This window comes from Argiope bruennichi, chromosome 5, assembly GCF_947563725.1.
Source record: "Argiope bruennichi chromosome 5, qqArgBrue1.1, whole genome shotgun sequence".
Lineage (NCBI taxonomy): Eukaryota > Metazoa > Arthropoda > Arachnida > Araneae > Araneidae > Argiope > Argiope bruennichi.
In genome coordinates this window covers 121,963,253-121,981,392 of record NC_079155.1, presented here as the reverse complement: position 1 = coordinate 121,981,392, position 18,140 = coordinate 121,963,253, and the positions used below count along the sequence as shown (strand labels likewise).

Here is an 18,140-nt window from a genome sequence, read left to right as displayed (position 1 = left end):
TTAGAGCTCATTCAGATGATTTAGTTTTAAGTGATTTGGTTATGATGAAATTCAAATAGATCAATAAATAATTCAAATAAAGATAAAGAGTTCCAATAAATAATTCAAATAAAGATAAAGAGTTCCAATAAATAATTCAAATAAAGATAAAGAGTTCTAATAAATAATTCAAATAAAGATAAAGAGTTCCAATAAATAATTCAAATAAAGATAAAGAGTTCCAATAAATAATTCAAATATATTTAATTTCATTTTATGAAATGAAATGAAATATCTTTAAATTTTTGCTCAGTCTATAAAATTCAATAAAATCACAGAACAATTTTTGAAAAAAAAATATTAAAATGTTTAAAACAAAAAGATCAGAAATAAAAATTTCTCATTGTGAATTCGCAAAAGCATCAACGGTGGCATGGTCATAAAGTTTGCCGTTTAAGTCTGATTTTAGTATCATAAAGCTTCGAAGAAAAGAACATCGTCCGAAAAAAAAAGACGCACAACAGAGCAAAACGCAAGATCATTACAGTTTGCAGTTGCAAATCAATTGATAGGCACGATTCAGTTTTTCTGAGATGTTTCATATGAATTGATTTCATTAAATTTTGTTGAGCCATAATCAAGAATGCATTACCTTTTCTAGGAATATTAGTATTTAAAAGGCCAAAACTTCATATCTGTGATATGAAATATGAAAACTGTACGCAGTTATTACTGTTTGATTTTTCGCACCATCAAATTACAAGTAAATTCTTATAAAAAAAGAAATTTTAAAATAGTTTTATTTAACTTTCATTAATAGGTTCTTGTAATCTGAAATGACTATTCTGATGAAAAAATATTTTAAAGTTCTTTTTTACCTTTAAGCTCTCTATTTCAGTAGACTTATTATTATTTAATACTAATCGATCGGCTGAAAGATATTATTTTAAAATCATAACAATTTAGAAGTAGTTGAGATATAGAATGACCCTCTCTGCATATATTATTCAAGGAATGCGGATTATTTTCCATTTCAGTCTTTTTTTTTTTCGATTAAATCCATCAACTTCTTATATTTATGGATTTAATTAACTATTATTCTGGACAATAACTCTGATAAAAATGATGCCAACTGAGGCTTTGGCATTATCTTTCAAACAAATCCCATTTATTCCTACGCGTCAATTATCGCTGGTATCTATTTTTAAGTCTTTCTTTGCATGATAATGAACCCATATATATGGCATGAATTCATTACAAGAAAGCATCAGAAGAAAAGGACATAAAACTTTACTCATTCACAATCAATTTTTTTACCTGCTGTCTGTGTGAGAGAGAGAGAAAAAAAAAGGTACAATTGTTTCATATTATAGCTCGCATCTTTGAGTTGTACATCTTCCCTTTGTACAATTCCTTGGGAAGAAGCGCCGTATGTTATTATCACACTCGTAGATATACACCCATTTCTCTTTATTTCCTTTATCGTAATTCAACGATTCATGTCGGGTAACTTGTAGAACATTGTTACCGGCACTGTTATTACACAGTGTTCGCTGTCACGCCGCCTTAAGACCCAACAATGAGGGCTGTTATTAAGATATTCTGTGGTCGGCTGATCAGCTACTGTGCTCTGACAAATGGCCGCCTTGCTTCGCGTGTTTCTCTGTTTGGACACAAAAGCACATGATGTAATAATGACGAGTGTGCATTGTCGGAGATGGAAAGGGGGTTTAGCGGATCATGATTTCAATCAACGGCTCTCGTCAATGGGCTGCTATCGATGGCACCTGAATTAGAAGTGTGTTTTGTTTCGCTTTTTCTGATGGGTGTACATCGTGGTCATGTTCTTCCTGGAAAAGGGAGGGTGTTCACCTTCTGTCAAGTACTAGGCGAAAAATTTCCCAGGATGTGGAATACAGGCCTGTCTGTATACCATCTCACGACTGAAGCTCCGAGGCGGAAAGAAAAAAATATGGTAATGGTACTCCAAGCATTTGTGATCATGATGCACCAAGCATTTGGTTAATAGAAATGTGATCATTATGCACCAAGCATTTGGTCAATAAAATTTTGTTATGATATGATGAGAATATTATTAAATTTTGGCCATGATGCTCCAATTATTTGGTTATGATGCGCCAAGCATTTAGTTAATAAAAATTAATCGTTCACATTAAAAATTTAAATAACATTTCACGTGTAGAAGAATCAGAATGGTTTACGAGTAGCCGAACATCTAGATTGATCTAAAAAATGCAAAAATAATTAATATACAATTTGAGGAATCATATTTTGACATCAATAATATACGTGTATACAAATATAAACAACTGACCCCTGGTACTTCCTTTTTCAAAGTTATGAAATTAATTAATATTAATTAAAATCAATTAACATAATGATTTAACGACTCTCTATGGCAAATACTTTATAAAGGTTTTCTCATTTTTTGACGGATATGTAACACATTCATCTTTTATTAAGTTATCAAGAGAAGAATTTCTCAGGATGTGGTTCCCAAAATGTGTAAAATAATCACACTATTATACGGAAGAGTAGAAGATACGTACGAAACAAATACAACAATTTTTTGATAAAGTTTACGAATAAGAAATGCTCCAGAATTTTTATTTTGAGGTTGCTTCCTATTTGCGACATGCCTTTTCTCTTAAGAGCCAAAGGATTAAAATTAATTCACAACTAGTAATGAAAAGATGGCAGTCAGATTACATTGTATCTGCTACCAAATGCCATTCTGCATTTGTTATCCAACACAGTAATCAACTTTTTGTATAGAAAGGGACAACCTAAAATCTATTGGAATTTTATGAAACTTCATTTTAAATTCTGCCTCTTTTAATTTCTTCAGAATTTATTTATCTTGAACACAATGCTGGTTGCTCCTGGTTTCAGATTGATTCTGTTTCTCATTAAAATATTTTGTTTAAAAAAAATTTGTATATAAATATTCAAAAATTTATTTACAACTTATTTATGAATTAAAAATTAAAATTTATTAATAAATAATCGGAAGCCATTAATTAATGATTTTATTAGTTAATTACCATTAATTAATACTTTTATTTGCACACGCGATGGCTTTCTTTCCCGTGAAAATATTAAATGAATTTATTTGTATGCACGTGATCGTGGTTGCGATTAAAAATGAATTTATCATTGAAGGGATAATATTTTGAGTTTAAAAACGAGTAATATAATCTTTAAAATAAAAGATAATATCACGTATGTCCAAGAATCTTTTAAACCTGTAACATAAAATAGACAAAAGAAATTGTTATTTGTTTTGGGTTTTTTTAACAAAATTTCCAGCTTCAATACACTTGTTGCAGAGATCTAACAGTTATTTAAATTTGAATTAATTAATTCAGTTTACTTTATTTTTTGGAATAACTTCCAAAGCATTCGTTCAAACTTCTATTATTATCAAGAATCGCCAAATAATCCCCTTTTTTTTGCTTCATTTTAAGTTTTGGGAATAAATAATAGTTACAGAGAGCTCTCTGTAACTATTATTTATTCCCGAATGCATTGGAAAATCCGGCCTGCAGAGCTTTATTGCTGAGCCAAAAATCTTCGGACAGTGTGAAAGTTAAGACTAAATACTTTTTATTCTAATTTTCTGGATTAAATTAATCTGGATTATTTTAATTCAGAAAATTCACCAGTAATTGTATATATTGTTTAAGCAGTTTCATTTTTGATAATGCCTTGGCTAAAAATGCATTAGGTATAATTCTGATTTTAGATTAAACTTTTCTTGGGTTTTTTTTTGGTTTGTTGTAAGTTTTTTAACATCCATTCAGCTCAAGTATCTAGCTCACTTTGTTCTAGAAACTGAAATATTTCATCAGTTTCATCGATCACATCTGTAACATCGATTTCAATAAGTTTAGAAACAATTTCGACATGCCAAAGTAACGTCTCTGCAATGTAGCCTTCTGAAGATTTTTCTCCATTTGTTAACATTTGGGAAACGAACTAAGCCCAGACTTTTGTTTTATCCAAATCTTCATAAAGTAGGGTTCAAGTAATATTGTTTTTTGTTGTTTTTTTTTGGTTGATAAATATGTTTGTAGATAACTTCATCACACTCAGGAATCCATGGCGTTTTTATTTTGAAACAAATTCTGCAATTTTTCAAAAATATCAGATAATTCTAGATGAACCCGGTCTTCCGGTATGCTTATTGTCTTCTAACTTACACTTTCCTTCCAAAAAAAGATGTGTGCAACATGAAAACACCTAATACAAAATACACCTTGATACACCTAAACAAAACTCACCATAAATTTATTTCGTCAACCGGTATTTTTTTCGACGGTACTTCGGATAGAATTTAATTGCAGCTCTTTGTTCCACCTCAACGAATGAAAATTTTAAAACATTTCTTATAAATAATCTTATATTTTGAAAATTTAACAAATGTGCTGTATTTTTCTACAAAAGGCCAAAGGAGAGTCGAGGTTTATCTTGCATATGTCATTGCATTTATATGCCACTCTAGGAATCACTCTAACTAATCTTAAAAATTCTTTAACATAGGTAGAAATTATCATTTAAATAATGACCATTTTTAAATTAATTATTTGACGAATTTATTGAAAAAGAAATTTTAAATTTTCACCGAATTTTATGTGTTTTATGCTGGCTGATACCAAAATGTTTATGGATAGGGATTCATTTTTTTAATAAAATAATCGTTCTTAGTTAATAGAAAATTGAAATCGACGTTTAGAAGTTAATACGTATATAATTACCACATAAGCTACTAGTTGCCCTGTTTTTCTGAGTCAAATAAGCATATAAATGAAAGAAGGTTACACATAATTGTGATCACTTGTAATCAGAATTTTTGAAATATAAATCAGAAACTGTCCTGGTTTTTGAGCAGGTTTTATAGGTATTCAATGCTCTTGCATTTACAACTGAAATATTTTTTAAAAATATGCTGGTATATTGCATATTATTAGAAAAACTTTAGCAAAAAGGACTTTTGTTTTGTTTTCTAGTAAGATGAAAAAAGGTTACAGACATATTTATTCCATATAGTTAAAAGCAATATTTGGTTAGAATTCAGAAATAGATTATTAAAGAATGGATGTTTTAACTTCCTTTAAAGGCGCTTCCAAAAAAAAGAATAAGTACAATTTTCGAGAAAAAAAATTTAATATATTTTGTATGCAGGAAGGTGGGAAAAAAGAATATCGAAAAAAAATTTCTATTAAATATAATTAAATATATCCAACAAAATAATTAGAAAAGAAAAGATTATTTTTCTTTTTGAAATAGGAAAGCACTCGCAGCATAAAAATGTTGATTATTGCTTTAAAAGAAATATCTCACGAGTCAGTGTTTGTTATGAAAAAAAGTGTTTTAAAATTTCAATATAATTAATCTAATTTGAAATATCTTGTAATTACAAGCGAAATAATTTGAATTCGAAAAAATATAAGCAATATTCTTTAAAAAAAACTGCTGTTTTTGCTGCCATTTAGCTATATATAAATAATATTGCTATATTGCTAAATGTAAAATATACAATAGAAAACTTTTTAACTAGGAAATATTAGAGAAAATTGTTTTATTTTTCTATTGCACGGAATCTAATTGATGACACTTTTTAAAACGTACATCTTGAACAGTTGTACACATTTCTTACACTTCTGTTTTATATTAATTTCACTTTTAGCAAAAAAATGAATGAATAAATAAACTGAGCATTAAAAAAAAAGGAAATGTTTTATTCAGATTAAGATACACCAAATTTCACTGATTTCAAGCAACTTCAGTTTGTGATGGACATATATAATTTTTTTTCCCAATTTGTTTGACTCCCCCTTTTTTAAGTGTAAATGTGGGAGCAAAAATTAGTGAATTCTAAATCAGAATTCACAAATTGCAGCTCTTTAAGATTTGTGATTTTGGCTTTCCAGCAAATCAACTATTATAATATCATTCATGATATCATATAAAATGTGTCCAATTAAGAATATCTTCAGAATTTGAAGTTGGATTTGACCCACTACATTTTAGTATATACCATGAAAATATAGCACTTTTTAAAGATTTCCAGGTTTAGAAATAATTGCTATTGCAGCAAACTGTTTAAGCAAAACGCGCATGTTCGTATTTTTAGTATCTTTGGACCTACACATTTATTGGAATGATTGTTATTATTGATTAACGGGGATATCTTTATCACGTTGATCAAGAAGCCTATTTTAAGGAAATGTGACAATAGTTAGTTATGCCATTGTTGATAAGCAACATGTTAACATAAAATCATTGTTCAATTTATAGTTGTACTTTAAATACAAAAACCCACCTTGTTAGAAACCAAAATCTCAAAATTTCTAGTGTAAATGCATTGTATGCAATCTTTAAAACCACTCAAAGTACATTTTTAGGATATTTTTTTTAGCTATAACAAAAATAAATAAATTATTATTTGTTTTCAAAGACTAATAACATTCGATATCATCTAAAGCATTGCTCATTTTAATATCACTTAAAATTTCCTTATTGAAAAAATTTCATCATAATTTTCTAAAATCATATAAATTATTGTGCAAGACTAGATTTGAGTGTTTCGATTGCTACACAGTAATAAAGTTTCATTCAGGTGAAAAAAAGAAAAAAAAAAAAAGGAACTCGTCCATAAATTAAGTATAACATTTATGATTTTAGTGCATATTTATGGTCTTTAGAAAATAAAAAATAAACACAGTATTTGTAAACATGGAGGAAAAAGTCTCTAAGGAAAACAGGTGGAATTTTGTTTAGCATTATTCTCGTAAATGTACAGTGAATTCTCTCTGCAGATCTCCACAAACCATTGACTGATATAGTGCGTCATCTGTAAAGGCAAGCCAGGAAATGCGTTGTCCCCCCCCCCCTCGGAGATGAAGTGCTCCGTTAATAAGTTTCACTTTCTCGAATCCAAGAAAGAGCAGTGAATGGAAAAATGGTATTAAAACATCCTCGTTACAAGAATTACGCGCGCCAACCATCAGAAACCAGTCTTTCTTTTGTTCCCGGCCTATCTCCGGAGCAATCTTTCACTCTCTTCCATGAATGAATTGTTGAAAGGAGAGTGAAAACAACTGTAATTGCACCACCCCCCGATGATACACCATCCGCCTTCGAGAAAAAAAATAAAATAATCGCCCTTAAAGCAAGCCATCAATGAAATCGTCCATACCTTGGGACGAGTGTTGCAGAAATGACATAGGCCAACAATGGCGTAAAACTCTGTGCAAACAAGAAAGCACAACCAAAGAAATCGGTTTCCTCCTTTGTTTCCATTGTTTATTCACACATAGCGCGTTTTATTCATCCTGTAGTACTATTACATTAAATGTGTGGCTGCCAAAACGCGAATTGAAATAAAAGAGAGGGTGAAAAAAAAGCGGATGGACACAGGCCACCGGTTTCGAGAGAGTCAAATCGATTCAGTTCAGTCGGCCTCTTGTTGGCAGCACTTTTGATGTTTCAATAAGTCACCCCAGAAGGAGACTCCAGGATGTTCAGGAAAGTCTTTGATTGCAACAGGTGGGGCTGGAAGGAGAGTGGTTGGAATGCGGCACTTCGAAATAATGATGGACAGGGATGGTTGGAAGCGGTCTGATTAGGTAACTTTGAAACACTGACCTAAAATAATAAAAAGGAATTTCTTACACAAACGTCACCAAATTAACCAGAATATGTCACATAGTAGCAGCTCATTAATTAAATCATTGCAACAACCAATTCTTAGAAATAATCGAGGCTGATAAAATTGCATTCTGTTGAAATTCATTCTGAACCCTTATGCAATTTTACCTATCACATTTCAATTTAAGATGATTGCAAACTAACATTGCTGCATTATTTTAATATATTAAAAAGAAAGATATTTCCTTGTTAACTGACGGTTGTTACAATCTATTATTAATCGAGCAATTTAAATTGTGAGATATATAAAGAACTTAAGGTAGAGGGGGGGGGCAACGTGGTCAATGATTTTAAAAAAAATATTCCTTTACTGTTATATTGTTATAATAAGGAAGAAATATTATATTCCGTAAGTTACCCAAATTCGAGAGACAAGTCTATTAAAATAACAATTCCAACAAATCGCAAATTCAAAAAAAATAATTAAGATTATTTGTAACATGAATTTGAAGCATTTTTAAAGATTTTTTAAAAATAAAACAATATTTCTCGCTTATATCACTTTTTTATAATTTTATATATTAATTGTAAAATTCTAAAATAGTTAGATATCAAACGTCTTACATGCTTGCCCCCAAAAAAGGAATTAGTTCAGTGAAAAATCTTATACTGTAAAATTACCTGTAATTAGTTTTAAAGTGGCTCTTTAGATAATTTGAATTTAAAGAGAAGTATTTTCCAAAATTGGTAAAACATAAAGGTCAAATTATTTTTGCATTAAAAATATCGAAAACGAATACTAAACAAAGACAAATTGAAAAATATAAAAGTTACTTTCCAACGAAGATTGAGTATAATATAACGTATAATTAGGTAATTTTTCGATGAAATTTTCATTCCAATTTCAGATACATGTGAATAAATTTGGGAAAATAAAATTTAAAAAATATTTTATCTTCTAATAAAATTTTATTTATTTTGCAAATAAAATTATTCTAGAAATTAAACTGCATTTTAACAATTTGTCAACTAATTTGAAAAGAATAAATTAATTTTAGTTCAGTGTTTTTTCAAACATTTATTTTCTATGATGTCTATCCTTAAATGATTTTTAAATATCTTGAAAAAAAACTGTCCCTTTGAAAAAATGAATTAGATCGAATGTTTATTTAATATTAATTAAAATCTGCATCCATTTCCAGTTTGAATTATAGAATTGGATTTTCAAAATCGAAAAAGATTGATTGTTTTTGACATGTTTAATTGTATTTAAAATGAATGCTTTCATTTAATTTAATTCTGTTTAAATAAAAGATTATACAAAGCCTCGAAACGGGTGCTTAGTACACGTTTTATGTAGATGCCAATAACTAAGTACAATACTTAATATTTCTCAAGTTATATTAAAGACGTATGATTATACTGATTTTCGATAAACGGAACAAAATTAAAAGCCATTCATAATTTAGAACATGTAATAGAATCTTTAATAGAATTTGGAATATATAACGGAAAATGTTCAATCTGCAACAGGTTGTTTATACTCGTCTTGAAAGAAGAATCTTCGATTTGAATTCTTGATTCGATTCTTTGAGAAGTCTTAAATGCTGTAATTAAACTGGCGTCCAACAACAACAAAGGTACCAGTCACATTCCTTGTCTAATGCGAATGAATGCATACTAAAAATAATTCTGATGCTCTCTCTCTCTCTCTCTGTGTGTGTGTGTGTGTGTGTTAATCATTCACCGTTAGAGCACATAATTTCGAAAATGATTTCTTCCAGCATTCGTCAAGAGCTCATGATCACATGAAAGAAGAAACACTTTTTTTTTTTAATTATTCACAGAAATAGACTAATAATTTTGATTATTACTCTTTTTTTAACATGTCATGATTCATGCCTGTGATGCCACTATCTAATAAGGTGCTTACCTCTTTGCTACCTTTTAAATACAGTAAAGAAATATTAACAATATCTACTATATACAGTAGATATGAATCACAGGCGATTCACATAGTGGATAACGGGATTAAATAACGATATATAAATTAATCGTAAGCATGTTTAACTCGCATTGCACACTGAATGAGAACTTTTGCTGTCTTCCGAATATGAGCGGCACGGTAGTCAAAGAATTAATTTATTAATGATTTACGCAGATTTATTTATTTTTATTAATGATAAAACGCAAGAAATTTTTAAATGTTTTATTATATGTTATAATTTTAAACGTTTTATTAGAATAAATATTCTAATTTTTGACATGATGATACCACTTACTTCAATTGAACAATATCATTTATTTAATGTTCAGTTTGAGAAAGATAGCGAAAAAGAACCAATAATAAACTTCTAGACATTATTTTAAATGTTGGTAATGAAAATTCATATAATTTTCAATAATTTTCCTTTATGAATAATGCGAAATATCTTTAAACGATACGAAACTACATTAAAACACATTCAGATGTTCCTGATTTTAGTTAAAGTCATTCTAACTTCAATGTGCTAACATTAGAGAAATACAGAAGCTGCAGCTATCATTCTACAAACAGTTGTTCTTTTATACAACCCATAACAATCCTTGTTATCTCCTGACTGCAGGAAAAAACGGGTGATGGGGAAAAAAATGTATATAAAAACGGAATCTACAGCGGACCATTATGATTCCCAGAACACCGAAGCAGCCCGCCTACAAACGCCACCAATTTTTATAGTCGGGTCCCTATTCAATAACTCTTAAAGTACCAACCATCGTCTAAATTAACTGCAACTGCAGCTCTGATTCTGCGATACGGGCAATACTGTCCCTTCTCCCGCTCTTTTTATACGTTGTCGAGCGAATGATGTGGTCACTTTAGATGGACAAGAGCCCTTTTTGAAAGCCTGGACATAACTATTAAATTCGTTCTTCACTAAAAATCGGCAATTCTGTTACTGTGGACTTGTGGACATTTATCCTGAATGGTCACAACGTCTTTGCGGTTGTACGGTGGTTACGATAGGCCTTCCCCTCAACCCCTCTTGTCTTCCGCTTCGATGGTTGCCGCGGAAGTGAGGAATGAAAATTGTCGCCAGCACTTTCAATACATCGCCAAATAAAAATTTCGTGGCAAATGTAGCATTCGATATGTAGTAAAGGCTGGAATTTCTAATTTTAATAAGATCCCAAAGCGTATTTAAAGACTAAATCTGTTGATAGTAGGATAAAAAGTAAAATAGAAACTTATTTATAAATTTTTAACAAATCTTTTTACGATGAGTTTGTTAAAGAGTCATTCTTAATTTATATACATGCAGTTGACTAAGGGTTGTTGTCTAAGCTAAGGCTTTGCTTTCCGTTCACGAATCTCGTACCAATTATTATTTGGATTTAATAATATCAGACAAAAAGGAATTTTTCACAACATTTTTATCAGTCTTGTAAGATTATAAAGATGAAACCTCCGAATTTGTATAGTGATGGCGTTGGTTGTAACAATGGAAGGTGCAGTTAAAATTAATAACTACTTTATTTTTAACACACTATAAATAATATTATCTGGAAAAAAAACAGTTCAGAAAATATATGAATTGATTTTTGAAAACTGAAGAAATTCGAGTATATAAAAGAATATATTGGGCTATCTTAATACCTTATTTCAAGATTAAAATTCTTATTTATTTATCGCAAAACTTATTTATTTATTGCATGAGTCTTTAAATTCTATAATATCGTGTTACGCCACTATTAAAAATTTAAAACATTCTATAAAGTGAAATGAAAAACTGCTGTTCATAGCTCTTTATCAAGCTACAAGAATTAAAAACATCTTGTACTTCACTTGACACCACATTTTACCCAATCATGAAAAAATTTGAACTTTTTTTTTTCTCTTTGGTAAAATTGCCTATAAAAATTGCTTAGGTATTAAAAAAAGCTAAATTTCATTATGGATATACTTAGTTATATTCGATAAACTCAGATAAAAGAAAAAAAAAATTTAAGATCACAGCTTTCAGGAACTGTATAAAAGTAATATTTTTAGAAAATATGTTAGAAAATAATCTATCAAAAGTAAAAATTTTAGCATCGTCATTGCATTACAGTCACTTTCTTCAAACCAAAACGAAATACGTTTTCACTTCATTGTCAGAATCAAGTTCTCACACTTTTTCCTTCAACGAGTGAAAACAATGCTGCCAAATCAACATTGGATTTTAAACCAATGACTATTGAGTGACCGTGAAATGACAGTTGCTTTTGTTAGAAACTGGTGGAAAATAAGTGGTTACTGAAATGGGTGAATTGCAGGGTTGTTTGGTTGGATAACGTTCTAAACCATAATGACGAAGTAATTTCTCTTGAAAGATTTTTTTTTCCATTCTTTTCCAAGATTTTTTCTTCCTTCGACGATTTGTAGTAGAAAACAAATTTCCTTGTTTAAAATATGGATGAAGCGTTAACAATGAGTGTCCAACCTGAAAAAACAATCATGGCTCGTAAACGTTTTTCTGGTGTCCCTTTCGTGGACTTCCTATTATTTTTTTTAAACATGTAAGTATCAGTGATGTAATTTTAAGGTATCGGAAATGGAGAAATGTCAGAATTTCATGGTCTTAGAAACCCTCGTGTCAAGATGTAACCATAAAGACATTGTCTTTAGAACAGAAAAATAATTTTATCATCCAGGATTGTGTGCTTGCATTTTTACTGTATTCCATGCTATGGAGTTACATTTACATTTTACATCATTGGTAAAAATTTAAAGCATTCTATAAATAATTTTTTGGACCAACCAACCAACTGAAAGGGGCAGTCAGTAGTTATAGAGAGCTATTAGCCGACTTTTTAAAGATAGTTTTTGTTTCCAAAAAATTGCTTTGATTTCGAGTAATTTCTATGATTATTAGGGTTAAAAAATCCTTCAGTAAATGTTTTGCAGTGTCCTTTTTCTCGTGTGAAACTGCTGCAGTTTCATAATTTATCTTATATAAATACATTAGAATGCAGAAAACGATCTTTCAATTTCAAAAAAATCAAAGGGACTTTTGAAATTCATTGCATATGCAACGGATTCAAATTATTTTAAAGCCCGTTTGTTTGTGCTTCGAAATGCTAAAATATTGAAAGAAAATACTTTTATCTCGAGGAGAAATGTATATAGAGAGGATACAGCACTACATCAGAACACAAACCTTATCTGTATTCTTGGAAGCTCTATTATTTCATTAATTTTTGGGCATTGAAAGCCATGTCTATGCAAAGCAGTCATGAGAAGATAAGATATACTCCAACTCCCGAATGTCCGAAATCGCACAGTGATCGGTAGCCAAGTGTGGTCACCCGTCTTCGCTCTCTCTTTATGAGGTGCAGGGGGTATTTTTATTGTCAGGATCCTATATACGACACCCCCGCCTTCCTTTCGAGCTCTCCATTCTCCCTATAGCCCGGGGGCCCCATAACAAACGCTGACACGAAAACCGTTCGCGGGCCGTTTAGGGTGGGTGGGGGAGTAGGCCAGGTTTTCTATTTCCTGTTTCTGCGTGCCAAAAGTGTGGACTGTGCCCATTGTTGGAGCGGGCGACAAACTCCATTGTTGGTTTTTCCGATGGTCTCCATAAAAGATAGCTCTGTGGTCAAGCCACCTTGTTCCTATCGTCATAGAAACGTTTTGCTTTTGTTTTTTTGTCCGGCCGCTCCTGTTAGTTTTTTTTCCTCCCCATTCCGGCTCACTCTCCAGTTTTCTCCTCTCCCCCACTCCCGTTTCCTTTTCTTTTCGTCTTCTCTCTGTTTCTCTATCTCGGGATGCGAGTGAAACATGCGGCTCAGGTTGCCGGATCTGGCGATTTAGCCTCCATTGGATCCTGTTGATCACCAAGGATAAAAACAATCTGTAGTTTTATATCAAATATGACAATTTATAACTATAGATCATTATATCAGAGTGACGAATCATTGTAACGCTTAATACATTTAAACCTCAGTAAATCTTCACATCTGAAAACGGTTATAATTTTATGAATTTCTCACTTGTGCTTTATTAAGCAGTTTTCCGAATATTATGATTAACGTATTGATCAATCGGTTCTAAATGGTTATCAACGTAACGTTTTGGATGAACTGGCAATATTAAAATTTGAGGAGTCGCCATCGTGCAGTACTATTAACTGACCACTGCAGATCAATTATTACATCGAAAGTGATATTTTATAAATAGATCATGATAATTATTTACCTCTGGTGCTACGATCATTGTGATGTTCCAGTTTCAGCAACAGTTTAATATTTTAACCTCAATAAATTATCATCTCTGAAAAAGCAAAGATATTTATAAGTACAGTTGATAAAAATTTTTTTAAAAATTTCATTAAAAAATATTAATGTCAATTGATTCTCTAACTCTGGTAAACGGCATTATTACTTTCCTTCATTTGTAAATTGCTTAAAATCGTTCATTTCATCAATGCCAGTTGCTTAGAAATTAAAAAGGTTGTAATGTCCTCGCAACGCAGTCTGGCCTTGTCTTCAAGATCGAAAGGTTTCGGGTTCAAGACTAGATTTCAAGGAAAATCCATGGTGTAAATGGACTTGGTATTCGCCAAATCAGTAGAAAGTCAAAATCCTCACGTTGGTTTGGTTTGGATTTTTGAGGAGGGAGTGTTAAATCATGTCATCATGTCCACGCCATCTGATCATAGCTTATAATGGCTTTCGATCGTGGAGCAAATGTTACTTAAAAAAAAGTGCTACCAATATTGGAAATTTGTAGTTCTGAATCTTTTCCTGAGATAATAAACAACATCTCAGATATTACTCGTGGCCAGCCCTAGCTTCATTTTCTTTTACTCCCTAGGGAAAATACGAGTTAGTTCTAAAATTGAAATGGCGCTTTTTTTTTTACATCTCACAGCAGGATTAGAACAAAGTAATAAAAAAAAAAAACTGTTAAGAAATAATAGTCAATAACTATTCAATTTACGATATAATCTCTGAAGGCTTTATTTACAGGATCCGTAAAAATCAATTAAAAAGTAGATAAAACTCATTGCGGTTTTACCAAAATTATTTAAAAATAAAAGTTGAATCTTTATTTCTTAGATCTATATATCTTAAGAGAAGCACGTAATTAAATACTTTAATACAATAAAAAAAATATTTTTTAAAAAAAGGTTTGAATCTTGTTCCATCAAAAATAAGTATTGCAATAAATTATGCATAAAAATGTTTTTTTTTTAATTTTTTAAAATTAAAAAGATAATTTGAAGACAGTTAACTGATATCATGGAAAAGATAATCGATTTTTTACTTCAGCTTTTAATTAAGGAAAATTCTAATTAAAATTTCAGAAATAATTGGGGGAAATAGAATTGATCTGAGGTGGACATTCCCAATCTCCAATCAGTATTTCTGCCAGTTTTGATAAGTATAATCCTGCTAACTCTATCAAATGGTCTACCCTGTTGAGCAACAAAAACATCTTCCAGTTTTTTAGAACCCTGCAAAATAGACTTTATTACTCTCAAGATTTACGTACTTTCAGTAATTATAAATAAAAAAAAAAAGAAGCAGACAACATACCTATACCACTTACAATCTAATAAAAAGTTAAGAATAGCTTATTTATACAGTAACTTTCCATCCTCGGACTTGAGGTAGTTTTCCACAAATTTCAGTGAGAGACTAAGTGGATATAGAAATGCTATCCAGCTCCCATAATGAGATATTAGTTTTGTTAAGAGTCTTGCTTTAATGTAATAATTATGAAAAATCCTCTAAAGGAGAAGTTTAAGTCAATAACTACCTGGAAATTTAATAGTTTTTAAACACGTGAACTTGCATTTAGAATATTTTAGCTAGAGTTTTAATAAAAATGACTGCTTTAGTTTTTGGCAGTCTTTCTGCTTTAGTTTTTGGCATAAGAATTAATTTCAAGTATAAAAAATATTCAATTGAAATTAATTGAATTTCTGGGTTACTCTTACTATGTAATATACTTTGTACCATATTATTCAGTTATCTCCTTTTTACTGCAGTGATAAGAAAGAGAATTGTACCATTATGTGAGAATTCCCTCGGAAGGAAAAGAAAAAGAATTGAAATATTGTTTTAAAATTAATTAAAATTACGATGGTGAGACAGTAGATCGTAACGTTGTTGTCTACATCTCCTACATTCAAGGCCATAGAGAATGTATTTGAAGCGTAAAACAAAAAACAATTAATCTTAAGAGTTTTTATAATACTCATTTTTAGATGTCCTTCATCTTGAAAAAGCAATTTTCGTAATTATATATATTTGCTTTTTTGTGAACACGATGAATCAACCAACGCCATGGCCACCTCAAAACTTTTTCATACAATGTTATCATCCTACCACGCCGCATAAAACTGAGGAAAGGTCAGTAATGCTCCAGCTTCTCAGATTTTTATTTTCATAGTTTCCGCAGGTGTGTGCTTCGTAGAACAGAAAAAATAACCGCTGCTTGTATACTATTATTCGCTTGTAATTAACAAACAATAATTACAAAAGAACATATTAACGAGCGATCGTTGGCGATGAATCGCTGGGATGTGATTGATACACAAGTACCAGAAAATAGAATATGTATTTCATATGTCTTTTTTTCCAACCGATTGAAACTAGAATTTGCTATAGAATTATCATTTTAGTCATAAGATCACATATCGAATTTTTTCATTGTGTTTTTGAATCATCTTGTTTAAATGTACGAGAAATAACAGATCGATAGTCGATAGATCTCCTGATCATATGATGGTTATCTACATATGAGATGTTAAATCTCTGTACCAAATTTTATCTATCTCTTTTAGTTTTTTAGTTATACCGTTAATCTGCATTCGGAAGGCCGGGCAAACAGATTCCTATTGTATGAATTTCTTTCAAAATTTTATAAAAATTACCTGATTTAATATAAAGACCACACAGCGATTTTCAACTTTCTAGCTCAAATCATCATGATCAATCAAATCAGAAATCTCGCGTGATTTAGCATTTTTACTAAAACAATCATATGATCCTTGATAGTTTTTTTTTCGCAATTAATTCCTAGCATGCAGTAAATAATATACGAAAATTACATCTGTGTTTTAGTCGCATTTTCCCGAACTGAAATGCGACTGAAATTGAAAAAAATTGAAATTTTTGAATTGAAACCAAAAAATTGAAAAAAATTGAAATTTTTGAATTGAAACCAAAAAATTAAATTTTTTGAATTGAAACCAAAAAATTAAAAAAAATTGAAATTTTTGAATTAAAACCAAAAAATTAAAAAAAAAATTGAAATTTTTAAATTGAAAGCAAAATTGCATACTGAGCTACTTTTATAATCACAAAATCGCTTACCAAATATGGTGAATTTGTCATTGCGTTTCTTGAGTTATCACGTTTACGTCATTCTGAAAGTACAGAACGACAGACGGTCAATCACTGATTGATTTACAATGATAAAACTCGAAACTTCTTAAGTTGATCAGTTTTGATTACAGAATTTTTTTTTCCATGCTTAAAATGGTAGATTATTATAAAGATTTTATTAAGCATATATAATAAGACAAATTTCTATATAATAAATTCATTCCGGGAATTTTTTCATCAGTGCCAAAATAAAATAGAATTCATTAATCATTTAAAGCCTTTTCTCAACCTCTTACGGATTAGGAATTACTTTTTGGACTACGATTAAAATGAATATACTGCTGGTGAAAATTAAAATAAAATAAAAATAATATCATTATATCAAATTCTGATATTCATCTCATAGTCTTTAAATAGATTATGGACTACCATTTTTATTGTCTATAATATATTTATATTCTCATAAGAATTTTCTGTATGAAGTTCTAAGCGTTTTCAGGAAAAAATTTTCGAACTCATAAAGGGAGCTATTTGTGGAATTGAATACTATCAAAAAAAATAAAAATGAGTAAAATTATGATTTATTTCAAATGTTAATTTTTAATGTTTACAAATTATTTTCTCGAAATATTCTTCCAACAGGTGAAAAAAAAAATGGAAAGAGATATTAATTATTAATTTCTCAACCTAATTTCGAATGAAAAATAACTTATTAAGAATCAATTCTTTTATCGATACTAAATCTGTAGTTAAGGAAACATAAATTGTCATTATTGATATTTATATCGTCATTATTTATATATTATTTTATTTATATATTGTTTTATTTATATCTTGTTTACTCTTGTTTTTAGCAGAATTCAGAATAATTTCGGAATCGTTCATACAACATTCAATATAAATAGTGATCAAGCTGTTAATTAGCATATAACACCAGCATTGGAGAATATCACCTAGCTACGAGTATTGTTGTTAATTCATTAATCAGCGCTTAGCATAAACATTTGGAATTCCATCTTATAGTGTCTTAATACGCTCAAAGTGATTTTTAATTTAAAGTGATTGATAATTTAGCTTTAGAGTGGTTAAAAAAATCATCTTCACGATTGATAAATGAAAAATTTTAA

General features: G+C 30.0%; 1 protein-coding gene across 1 annotated transcript in view; it reads right to left on the bottom strand.

Annotated features, from left to right (window-relative positions):
* Nucleotides 1–7,009: 7,009 nt before the first annotated feature.
* LOC129969650 (transcription factor Sox-14-like) overlaps nt 7,010–18,140 on the bottom strand; it is a 96,933-nt gene continuing 85,802 nt past the window's right edge. The window contains exon 2 of the mRNA XM_056084303.1: nt 7,010–7,650. The gene's annotated coding sequence lies outside the window, so the exon portion shown is untranslated. The remainder of the gene's footprint in view (nt 7,651–18,140) is intronic.